Genomic DNA, 12,924 nt, shown 5'->3' on the forward strand with positions numbered 1-12,924 from the left:
GCCAATCATGGGGCAGCCCAAATTCTTACAAACAAGTCCCTATTTTCATGCTTTTCTAATCCTAAAACCAAATTTTGGATTCCTAGCCATAATCATGTTTCCTTACATTGAAGCTACAAGTTTAGGCTCCTAAGCTTGGGATTGCATTTGGGCATCTATTTTGACTTTCCTATGCTGTCTCTACATACATAAAACAGCCGCACTATCCCCATTCTGCAAAATCATATTTATATATCATTGGGGCATTTCATCGAGCACTTGGTGGGCGCACGTTTAGACATAAATTGCAAGAGAATGGGAGCAATGTGGCATGCCCCATTGCTTCAGAACACAACCTAGGCCTAAGGCCTTTTCATTCAAATCCTCAATTCAAGAAAACAAGCACCAAAGCAAACCAAAACTGCCTTACAAATATAAGCATGTTCTCATAATTTAAGGCACCAAAGGATGAAGAAAGCACATCAATGGAAAGCAAAAACACCAAGGATGGAATACTTACTTGTTGGAGTGAATTGAAATACCAAAAAACGAAAGCAAAATGCGATCAAAAGGCTTAGGGGAGCAAGAAACCGAAAGCCTTCATGTTCTCTATCTTTGAATGAGGGGGGGGGGGGGAGTTTTTGGATGCCCAAAACGTTCCCCTCCCTCGTTTTTTATAATTTGGGTGCAGGGGTTGCTCGCCCAGGCGAGCTAACCTGCCTCTTTTTTTTTTTTTTTTTTTTTTTTTGAGGGGAACATTAACCATGTCCCCTCCTCCCTTACAGGCTAGCGTTTGCCTAACTTGAACCCACTTAAGTTAGAATTAGGCGTCGATTACTTATTTAAAACAAACAAATAGTAAAAGAAACTGCGAACACAAAGGATACTGGCCTGCCTTGCAGTGACGTTCTCAGCTTGTTTAGCGCCGGGAAGGGGCAACGATCGGTCGGTCATGACCCTAGCCCCACTTGCATCCGTCCCTATGTACCTGCAAGTAAGAGCCAAAATGATATGCGACCAGTCGTGAGCGGTCATCGTCTTACCTTGGTTGATTTCTGCCATTGTCTTGTCTTGACTTCTGACCGTGGCCTGAGACGATTCTGCTCCTTGCTAGCACAAGATATGCATGTGCATGTGCATGTATGCGATGATTTTATTTTAGTGAAGGCTGGTTAGATTCAATTTTAAATAAGCATTTGGGGCACCCCCATACACCGGGCGAAGAGGGCTCAAGTTATAACAAATCTAAAGCACAAAGTTTGAAACACCAAAGGGAGGACTAAAACCCCGCCCATCTTTTCTTTTCAAAGAAACGAGACAAATACAGTGAATGGGAATCCCTAGAGGAGACCAAGAGGAACGAAAAAAACTCAGAAATAAAAAACGTGCAACGGTCCTCTCGATTGCCCCAGACTTCAAGCATAATATCGTTTAACTACATCGGAGTTCACGGGCGAAGGCAATTCCTCGCCATCCATGTGGGTGAGTATCAGAGCACCCCCAGAAAAAGCTCTTTCCACCACGAAAGGTCCTTCATAATTCGGGGCCCACTTGCCTCGATTATCTTTAACAGCGTGGGACATCTTCTTCAGCATGAGGTCCCCCTCGTTGAACTTGCGCGGGCGTACCTTCTTGTCGAACGCGTTCTTTATCCTTCGTTGATACAAACGCCCATGGCTCATGGCAGCCAAACGCTTACCTTCAATAAGGTTAAGTTGGTCGTAGCGTGCTTGAGCCCATTCTGACTCTTCTGGGCCCGACTCCGCCATTATCCTCTGAGAAGGAACTTCTACCTCAAATGGGAGTACTGCCTCCATCCTATAAACCAAAGAATACGGCGTTGCCCCAGTAGAAGTTCGTACCGAGGTTCTGTATCCGTGTAGGGCGAAAGGCAACATCTCATGCCAATCCTTGTATGACACCGTCATCTTTTGAACAATCTTCTTAATATTCTTATTCGCAGCCTCTACAGCCTCATTCATCTTTGGCCGATAAGGGGTAGAGTTATGATGCTGGATCTTGAAGTCTTCGCACATCTCCTGCATCATCTTATTGTTCAGATTGGTGCCATTGTCAGTAATGATCTTCCTGGGGAGTTCGTATCGACAAATCAACTACTTCTTTATGAATCTAACTACCACTATTCGACGCTTTGGGTTCGATGGCCCCAATGGCATCTATTCCCCACATGGAAAAGGGCCAAGGGGCGGACATAACATTCAGAGGATGTGGCGGAACATTGACGTTGTCTGCGTATGCCTGACATTTATGACACTTCCTTACATGAGCGCAGCAATCACTTTCCATGGTGAGCCAATAATAACCGGCCCTAAGGATTTTTCTGGCCATAGCATGCCCATTGGCATGTGTCCCAAAGGAACCCTCGTGGATCTCCTCAATCATGAGGTTCGCCTCCTTGGCATCTACGCATCGTAGGAGGGTCATGTCGTGGTTTCGTTTGTACAGGATGGTACCACTTACAAAGAAACCAGTAGCCAATCTCCTCAACGTCCTTTTGTCATTGTCAGAAATCCCTGGTGGATATTCTTTGTTCTCGACATATTGCTTGATGTCGAAATACCACGGTTTCCCATCCCGCTCTTCCTCTATTGCATAACAATATGCCGGCCTGCCTTGAGATTTTAATTCAATGTATGGCAGATCCCCATGTGGGGCAAGTTGAAACATGGATGCCAGGGTGGCTAGTGCATCAGCCATTTGATTCTCTTCCCGAGGTATGTGATGGAAGGAAATGTCGTCAAAGTACTTGGCTAACCTCAAGATATGAGTTTGATAGGGTATCAACTTCGAATCCCTAGTTTCCCATTCTCCTTTCAACTGGCGTATCACCAAAGCTGAGTCTCCATACACCTTGAGTAGTTTTACATCAAAATCAATGGCCGCCTAAACCCCGAGGGCGCATGTTTCGTACTCGGCCATATTGTTGGTACAATCAAAACCTAGCCTAGCCGTGAAAGGAATACACTGATCATCCGAGGATACAAGGACTGCCCCTACTCCGTGGCCCAAAGCATTTGATGCCCCATCGAAGCAAACAATCCATTTGTCTAGGTCCTCATGCGTCCGCTTCTCTTCAAACAGGGCCATGATATCTTCATCTGGGAACTCGGGGTGCATCGGCCGATAATCCTGGAGGGGTTGCTGGGCCAAATAATCCGCTAAGGGTGACGTAAATGATATCGAATTCAGACAATAGTACCTGCCACCTGGCGATTCGTCCCGTGAGGGCCGGTTTTTCAAAGATGTATTTTACGGGATCATTTTTGGAAATAAGCCACGTGGTATGGCTGAGCATGTACTGCCTGAGCCGATGTGATGCCCATACTAGAGCACAACATGTCCTTTCCAACATTGAGTAATTCATCTCACATGCGGTAAACTTCTTGCTCAGATAGTAAATGGCTTGCTCCTTTTTCCCAGAATCATCATGCTGGCCCAACACGCACCCCATAGACTCGCCCAACACGGTCATGTACAGGAAAAGAGGTCTTCCGGTTACAGGTGGCATGAGCACTGGGGGATTCGCGAGACTCTATTTGATCTTCTCGAAGGCCTCTTGGCAGTCACTGTTCCATAGGACCGCTTGGTTCTTACGTAACAGCTTAAAAATGGGTTCACAGGTAGGGGTGAGTTGCGAGATAAATCTCACGATATAATTCAACCTGCCCAAAAATCCCCGAACCTGCTTCTCCGTGCGTGGTTCCGGCATTTCAAGGATGGCCTTTACTTTCTCGTGATCTATCTCTATCCCTTTCTGACTTACGATAAATCCTAACAGCTTCCCCGACTTCACCCCAAAGGTGCACTTGGTTGGGTTCAGTTTTAATTGGTATTTCCGCAACCTTCCAAACAGCTTACGCAGATTGACAAGGTGTTCATCCTCAGTCCGAGACTTGGCAATCATGTCATCTACGTAGACCTCTATTTCCTTATGCATCATGTCATGGAACAACGCCACCGTGGCACGTTGATAGGTTGCCCCAGCGTTTTTCAACCCGAAGGCCATCACTTTATAGCAGAATGTCCCCCATAGGGTGACGAAAGTGGTCTTTTCTACATCTTCGGGTGCAATCTTTATTTGATTATACCCCGAGAAACCATCCATAAATGAGAAAAGGGCGAATTTGGCTGTATTATCTACCAATATATCAATGTGTGGCAGGGGAAAATTGTCCTTTGGACTGGCCCGGTTCAAGTCCCGGTAGTCTACACACATTCGAACCTTGCCGTCCTTTTTCGGGACTGGGACAATATTGGCCACCCACTCCGGGTACCGTGCCACAGCTAAGAAACCTGCATCAAACTGCTTCCTTACTTCTTCTTTAATTTTTAAGGACATCTCGGGTCTCATTCTTCGTAACTTTTGCTTAACCGGAGAAGACCTAGGATTCAAAGGCAACTTATGCTGCACAATGTCGGAATCCAGACCGGGCATGTCTTGATACGACCATGCAAAGACATCTTGATACTCTTCAAGAAGGGTTATCAAGCCTTGGCGGATAGGCGCGGTCATACCGGTTCCTACCTTTACCTCTTTCTTTTCCTCCGAGGTCCCCAAGTTTACTAATTCGGTTTCTTCTTGGTGAGGCTTCATTTCACGTTCTTCCTGAGCGACCAACCTTTCCAACTCTGGTGACAGGACGCCCTCTTCCTCTTCCTCGTTTATCGTTTGGCTTATATCTCGATCGAAATCGATTGTCAAACCCTCGTTGTTAGGATCCTCAAAGAATCGACCCTCATATCTATACCAAACAAGACAAAAGAAACAAAAAACATGCAAAATGATATGAGAAAGGGTGGTACTGCAAGAATAGATGAAACAAGATCTCTTTGTTTATTTAATAAGGTAGGTTTCACAAAACGAAAGAGAAAGGAAATCTATAGGCTCTAATTACATTGAATCAGCGGTATAGACTTCTGACTGGCTAATCACATGCCAGTTCCCCACTTGGGAATCGGGTGGCATGGTTGCACAAAACTTGTTGGGTCTTAAGGGAACTCCTCTTCTATTGCGGCCACCTCCTCCTCGGACACCATTCCAGCGCTGGTGAAACACTCGCTAATACGGCCGGGCCATACCCTATCCGCCCGAAATCTTGACGGCACGTTCCTCCCCCCCAGCATCCCGGGTTCGTACCCTAATCCATACTTGTATAGATTTCCCTTGATATCGACCACGTCGGCGTTCCCGAGGCAGTCCTTGCCTAGACCCATTCCGGGCTCAAATCCGTTCCTGAGCATAACACGCGCCACCATTATGGCCGCTTTGGAGAGAGAAGGTAACGACGGACTCGGTTCCACAGAGGCGCAGCTCACCACCTCAAAGGATTGGAAAGCTGTTTCCAATGACTCTTCCGCCGCTTCTACGTATGGTGCGGAGGAGGGGCAACTCACTAACACATCCTCTTCACCCGACACTATCACTAAAAGTCCACCCACTGCGAACTTCAATTTCTGGTGAAGCGTTGAAGGGACCACTCCCAGGGCATGAATCCACGGTCTTCCCAAGAGGCAGCTATAGGCAGGATTTATATCCATTACTTGAAACACCACATTGCAAGTGTGAGGGCCTATCTGAATGGGAATGTCGATTTCCCCCATTACTTCCCGCCAAGTACCATCAAAGGCCCGCACCACCATCGAGCTCGGTTTTAAACGTGACGCACTAAAAGGAAGCTTTTCCAAAGTGGTCTTCGGCATTACATTTAAACTTGATCCGTTGTCGATAAGTACCTTCGCGACAACGTGGTCCATACATCTCACCGACACATGTAGAGCCTTGTTGTGTCCTCTCCCCTCAACGGGAATCTCTTCTTCCGCAAACGCGATGTAGTTGTTGATGGTTATATGATTAACGATGCCTTTGAAACCCTCCACTGAGATATCATGTGCCACATGGGCATCGTTAAGAACCTTCATCAACAGCGCACGATGAGGCTCGGAGTTTATGAGTAGTTCAAGCAATGAGATCCTTGCTGGAGTTTTATTCAGTTGCTCGACTACCTTAAACTCGCTTTGTTGGATGAGGCGGAGGAACTCATGGGCCTCTTCCAAAGTCACCGTTTTTTCTTGAAGTTCCTTTTTCTTTTCGGCCCCTCTCACCAATGGAGGGTCTGCTTCCTTCGAGGGGGTGGCTATGTCTGTGGGCTCCTGGACCATGGGCGCCTTCCCTTTAGAGGGCAATTCCGCTAGGTGAGGGGAAGCGAACACCCGACCATTGCGGGTTACGCCACTGAGGCCGGTGATGTTGGTTACCTTAGTTGATAGGGAGTCAACTTCGGTTGCAACTCTTTCGCTGGACGCGGGAGGGGTATACTTCCACGGAACGGCCTTATCGCTTTGATATGCAAATGGCGTTGGCTTGGGCGCCGCCCGCGGGTATATGGGTGTGGAGCCGGTCCCTTTCCTAGTAAAACATATCACTAGGGCCTTGGGGGTTAGAGGAACCTTCTTCTCTTCCGACTGCATGCAAATTTGTGGTTCTTCCTTCCCTCCTATGAACACTTCAAGCTGCCCGCAATCCATGAGCCGCTGAAGCAATTCTTCCACCACGGGACAGGTTTCCATGTCATGCGACTCCCCGAGGTGAAATAAACATTCATCCCTTTCGTATCCACCTCGGGAGACCATGCACGCCGCTTGCAGTGATTGATAGATGAAGCGTCTAGAAGTAGCCACGTCTCCCAACCTCTTTGTCCCTGATGGCCCGTCCTCTTCGACGGCGTTCACGCTAGCACCTCCATGACTAGCTAGCGGGTTGGTTTTAACATTTGGGCCTTCTTCCTGAAATGCTAGCCAGCCGGCACTAATCAGATGTTGCACTTTATACTTGAACGGGATGCAGGAGTCAATATTGTGTCCGAGAACTCCGCTATGGTATACACACTTGGCACCCGGATCATACCACTTGGGGTAGGGTGGCTGGAGAACCTTCCCGGGTATGGCCACCACCAAGTGATTCTCCAATAATGAAGGCCATAACTCAGAATATGCCATGGGAATAGGAGGGAGGTTGTCTTTCGGGTGCTGTGCATATTTATAGGTCGCGCCGGGGGCTGTATTATTAACTGGCTGGGGTGCGGCTGGAGCTGTGCGTTGGGCTGGTGCTCTTTCTGCTGCGAGTTGTCCTTTTACTTGAGTTGGGAGGGAATTCCCGGCTCAGATTAAAAAATTTGGGGGATTGGGCTGGTATGAGCTTTGGATATTTTGGGGTGCTTCCATCCATGTTGGGGCGGTGGTGACCGCGTGGACGTCTCCTTCCTTTTTCCTCGCGCCCACTACTGGGGCTCTTCTGTTGTTGTTGGGGGCCATATTGGCAGCATATTCAAACTTGCCTTTTCGTAGCCCGGATTCAATCCTTTCTCCGGCGAAGACGAGATCCGCAAAGTTAGCTGGCATGTAGCCTATCAGCTTTTCATAGTAGAACGTGGGTAACGTATCTACCAAAATTGTGATCATCTCCCTTTCCGTCATAGGCGGTACAACTTGGGCTGCGAGATCTCTCCATCTCTGGGCATATTCCTTAATGGACTCATGCTCACGTTTAGTCATACCCTGAAGCTGGTTCTGATCGGGAGCCATGTCCGTATTGTATTGGTACTGCCTAATGAAGGCAGTTGCCAAGTCCTTCCATGATCGGATCTGGGAAGCTTCCAGATTGGTATACCATGCTACAGCTGCCCCGGCCAAGCTGTCTTGAAAGAAATGGACCAACAACTTTTAGTCCGCAGAATACGCCCCCATCTTCCGGCAATACATCCGGAGATGCCCCTTTGGACATGTCGTCCCTTTGTACTTATCAAAGTCTGGTACTTTGAACTTGGGAGGAATAACGATGTTGGGCACAAGACATAAATCTGCCAAATCCGAGAATGGGTAATTGCCGAGGCCTTCGACTGCTCTTAACCTCTCTTCAAGCGCTTCAATCTTTCCCTTATCTTCTGCGAAGGGAACAAATTGTTTTACGGGTGTGGGTGAGGCCGGGATATGGCGGACTATGTTCGGCTGGGGTGGTTCATGCGAGGATGGATCTTTGAGGTGGAGCAGGGGGCCAAGATGGGTATCTCCTTCCCCATCGTCTTGCCCGGGATAGTCTTCATAAGGTGGGAGTTGCCCCTCAAAAGTAGGGGCTTGGCTTAAATCTTTCGGGGTGGCACGGGGGGTGAAGTCCGGAGGCAGGCCATAAGGATAAGCTTGCGGACTACACCGTGTTTCTGTCTAGGCCCGGATTCAAGGCGGGCTGCAGCACCGGCTTCGCTTCCCTAACTGTACTGGAGGCGGTTGCGGTGGCTTTATCCTCTATGGTTTTCTGGAGTTTTAACATGACCTCCGAGATGGAAGCCATTTGATCTTTTAAGGCCGATAGATCGGCCTTCATCTATTCCTGCACGCCCTCTTCATTATCCATTTTTCTGGATCGAGTGTTATAGGGGTGCCTTGGTGTTTTCTTAGTTATGATAAAATTCCTAAAGAAATAAACAACGGTGAGTATGCCACCAAAACATGAGTATGCAAATGGATGATCGGAGCACTCGGATCCACCCCAAGATTTTTAGATAACGTAATGAGTCCAAAACTTCTCATTTTATAAAAAGAACAAGGCTTTCATCTAGCCAAGATTATACAAAGGTGTTACAAAAGAACCTAATGATTCCTAATTATATGGGCCATCAAATCTATCATGTGCTGACAGTAATTGATTAGCCCATGAATCTCCTCGGGGGCAGTACACACTTCGGCCATGGCTTTTGTTTTGGCTAACAGACGCGGAAGGTCTTGACTTCCATTCAAGGTCAAGGCGAACCTATCTATCCACATAGTCGCTTCTTGATGCAGCGCATCAATCACCCTCCCTCTTGCTTCTTTTTCGGCATACACTTGTGCGAAATCCTCGACTAACTTTTGTTCATGGGTCATGGACTGGTTCAATTCTTCCTTGTATTGCCCTATGATAGCTAGCATGCTTTGCTCCGTTGCTTCCAAGTGTTGAGCCAAACTCCTTTTGGACCTCGCGCAAGCAACTAACTCTTCTTTTAAGATCATGCCATGCACCCGCGACCGATCTCTCTCCTCTCTTCGGAGCTTGAGCTCATTGTTACTACCCCACAATGCTCCTCGGAATTTCTCTCGACCATATTCCTCCTTGCGGGCCCTCTTGGTTTCTTGTTCAAGGGCTCTTGCAGTGGCCGCGTTTTCCTCTTCTAACTCGGTGCACTCCATCCGGATGTGTGTAGCAGCTGATTTGAACTTCTCCTTGGCGAGTCTCGCTTTCCCTAGCTCTAACTTTAGATCTCAGACTTCTTCATCTTCCTCCGGAGCTTCGAAGTTCTCATCATCGATAACTTTCAATTTGGAGAGCCAATCTAAGCCCCGCGTGTGAATTCTTAGCCATCCATGATAACCTCCGATGACGCCGTTTCGGATACTTCTAAGCTCCTTGTCTTTCCTCAACAGACTCCTCCACGCCTTGTGGATTCTTTGTATAACCTTGAGACCTTGCGCTCCTAGATCTCTCACAAGGAAAGGCGAGAGAGTTTCTTCGGTTGGCATTCCCCTCATGGGATACCCTAGCTATCTTATGGCGAGTGCGGGATTATAATTAATACAACCCCTAGTCCCTATCAGTGGAACATTAGGATAGTCCCCACACGAGAAAAGAACTCCTTCCTTGCCTTCCTTCCAACGAGGAAACCAATTGATCGTGCTGCCCCCTATGCCAGCCAAACGTTGGTCCCAAACGACTCTTCCTCTTTCGGTGCATGAGCGATAGCTTTGAAGCGGACACGGGTGTCTTGTGTCATGTCGGAATAGGTGTGAAATCAACCATACACAGAGAGTGGGTAAACAACAGACAATTCATGCACTGTTTTTCTCACACCTCCGGTCAAAGGTGTCGAACAAATCTGCCAAGATAGCCACCACTGGACTTTCCTTGCTATGGTGATATGCGAGGAAAGCATCAATGGCGACTAAGTCTACCAAGCCGTCAACGTTCGGAAAGAGGACAACCCCAAAAATCAGCAAAGCTAAAACATCCGCAAACGGGCCCCACTTCTCTTGGCTCGCCATATCCCTTGCCTTGTCTTCCAAGTATTTCCGAGGCAGGCCCACTACGCCGTTCCGAATTTGCTTCATGCGATCCAACTCTTTTGCTGAATCTCCAATCACAGCCGCAACCTTGCTCAAGGAAGGAAGAAAGCCAGAGAAAAGATACGGTTTTCTCCCCCCGAGAGGGCATCCTAATATCTCTTCAAACTCCTCAATAGTTGGTACCATTTGGAAGTCCCCAAACGTGAAACACCTCAACGGCTGGTCATAGTATTGGGCGAGGGATACGACGGCTTCCGTAAATACCTCCGGTGCGGCCAAATCTAGGATCTTCCCATACACTTTGCGGAAGGCTTGCCTTTGGAGGGGTCCCATCAATCGTCCCAATTCCTTGAGGCCGGTGACATCTAGACTTTTAACCTTGACTTGATAAAAGTGATGTGCCATCATTTTCTTCTATTTTCTAAACCCTTTTTGCACCATTTTAATTATTGATTGGTCTTAATTGTCAATTAATTAGGTAGTTTTATTATTTGGGCTCATTTAGCTAATTTGATGTTTTTAATCTAATTTCAGGAATTAATGAAACATTGGGCTTAATCCGGATTTTGGTTGTGGACTTGAAGAGGGCAAATAAAGCAGCACTTACCTTAGTTAATTTCTAATTAGGAAATTTCGCAATTTTATTTTATGTTGTTCAGTGTTTATTTCGTTTTGGGCCGGAGTATTGTAATAGGGCCCAGTGACTTTGAGTGACTCTTTTTAAATAGCTGCCTTGGGATTCGTGCAGGGCATTCTGTTATGCTATTCATTATTCAGAGCTTTTGTTTTAGGGTTTTCGTTTTTCTGCTTGATGCTACTGATCACGTAATGCAATTTTACGTTTTCTGCTTCTAATTATAGTTTCGTTCTTACTTCTTCTTCTATTTTCATTTACGTTTCTGTTCATTTACGTTTCTGTTTAATGTTTCATTTGCGTTTTCTGTTTGAATCCATGGAAGGCTAGATTTTCTGGTGTTGTTTCCTTTTGAGGACGAAGCCCAACTCTCTTTGAGGTTTCGCTTGTAATGTGGTTTCCTGGCAGTTTTCCCTTCACCAGTTATCCCAATTTCGTGAACATTAATCAGTGCACGCTTCGTGTTCGATTAATTGCCTCTGAGCCTAACTTGCGTTCATGCTTAATGGACAAAGGGCTAACTGGTGTATGTGGTGCCTAATCACGTATTGAAAACCCTAAGTTGATTTTCGCTTAGTAAATTGAAATAGGGTTGGATTAAGTGGTTAACTGTTAGGGACGAATTCTCCATAACCCAGGATAAGAGAATGGCTTCTGAATCAGAGGAAATAACCTGTTTTTAATATTAGTAGTTTCGTATTCCAGTTTACTTGTTCTGCTCTTTAATTACCAAACAACCAAACCCCCCCCCCCCCAATCATTACTGTTACTGCAAGTATATTATGAACATTTGGTTTGTCACTGCTCGTTGGGAAACGACCTAGGATCACTTCCTAGTTACTGCATTTTCATGTTTATTTGATTCGGGTACGGCCTCGATCAAATTTGGCGCCGTTGCCGGGGAGCAGTGTCCAAAGGTTCATAATAGCTAGCTAGTGTTGTGTGTTAAACCCTTTCGTGTTTTATGCTTAATTGTTAGTATGTGTGTTAGTGTTGTTTAGTGTCCTGGTATTTTGTTTAATGTGTGTTTTGTTTCAGTTTTTCCATTAAACGTTTCCCCTGTTTCAGTCTTGGGTGTTTTGCTGTGAAGATTGTGCTTGCAGAAAAAACAGAGTAGTAGTAGAAATCAATTAGAGACGGATTTTAGCGACCACCCATGCTGAATTATTTGAGATTTTTTGTTTTAGTAGCTAGGGTTGTTATTTTTGGCTGAATTTTTTTTTGGTAACTTCTTTTAATCCATATTTTGTGAGAAAAATAGCTAGAGCCTTTAGTTTGGTCAGATTTGAAAGTTCCAAAAAACTAGCAAATTTTGTGTTTGTCAAAACTTCAAACGGCCATAACTTTTGCTCCGGTTATCAGAATCGCAATTATTATATATGCATTTGGGGTAGAAAAAAAATTTCTTACGCCATGGCAGCCCGCCGTAGGCCGGCTGAGGTCTCCATCGTCCAAAAAAAGCGATTCTGTGAAAAGTTTTTTATTTTTCAAGTTTTATTCACTTATTTTTCTTAACCTACCATTTTTAGCTTTCATAGTTAGACTTTGAATTTTTGTCTGAAATGTTTTGTGCTATCTTCTCATCATTTTATAGGGTTTCTCACAAAATTTCAAGTCATTTGGATATCATTTGAGGGTAGCTGTAGTTCAAACCCCCAGATGTCCAAGAGGATCACATATTTCTGAAGGCTTTTCCTCATTCATTAGAGGGAGTGGCAAAGGACTGGCTGTATTACCTTGCTCCAAGGTCCATCACGAGCTGGGATGACCTTAAGAGAGTATTCTTAGAAAAAAATTTCCCTGTTTCCAGGACCACAGCCATCAGGAAGGATATCTCAGGTATTAGACAACTCAGTGGAGAGAGCCTGTATGAGTACTGGGAGAGATTTAAGAAACTATGTGCCAGTTGCCCCCACCATCAGATTTCAGAACAGCTTCTTCTCCAATATTTTTATGAAGGACTCAGTAATATGGAGAGAAGTATGATAGATGCTGCCAGTGGTGGAGCCCTTGGAGACATGACTCCTGCTGAAGCCAGAAATTTAATTGAAAAGATGGCCTCCAACTCCCAGCAGTTTAGCGCCAGAAATGATGCCATAGTCATTAGAGGAGTGCATGAGGTAGCTACAAACCCATCTGCATCATCTGAAACTAAGAAGCTTGAAGGCAAACTAGATGCATTGGTTAACTTGGTAACCCAG

At 46.0% G+C, this 12,924-nt stretch overlaps 1 non-coding gene across 1 annotated transcript; it reads right to left on the reverse strand.

Moving 5' to 3' along the window:
* Nucleotides 1–12,540: 12,540 nt before the first annotated feature.
* On the reverse strand, nucleotides 12,541–12,647 carry LOC114380656. The gene has a single exon (XR_003659829.1). It is a non-coding gene; the product is annotated as a small nucleolar RNA R71 (small nucleolar RNA).
* Between the last annotated feature and the right edge of the window lie 277 nt (nucleotides 12,648–12,924).

Source organism: Glycine soja, chromosome 12, assembly GCF_004193775.1.
Source record: "Glycine soja cultivar W05 chromosome 12, ASM419377v2, whole genome shotgun sequence".
NCBI classification, from domain to species: Eukaryota; Viridiplantae; Streptophyta; class Magnoliopsida; order Fabales; family Fabaceae; genus Glycine; species Glycine soja.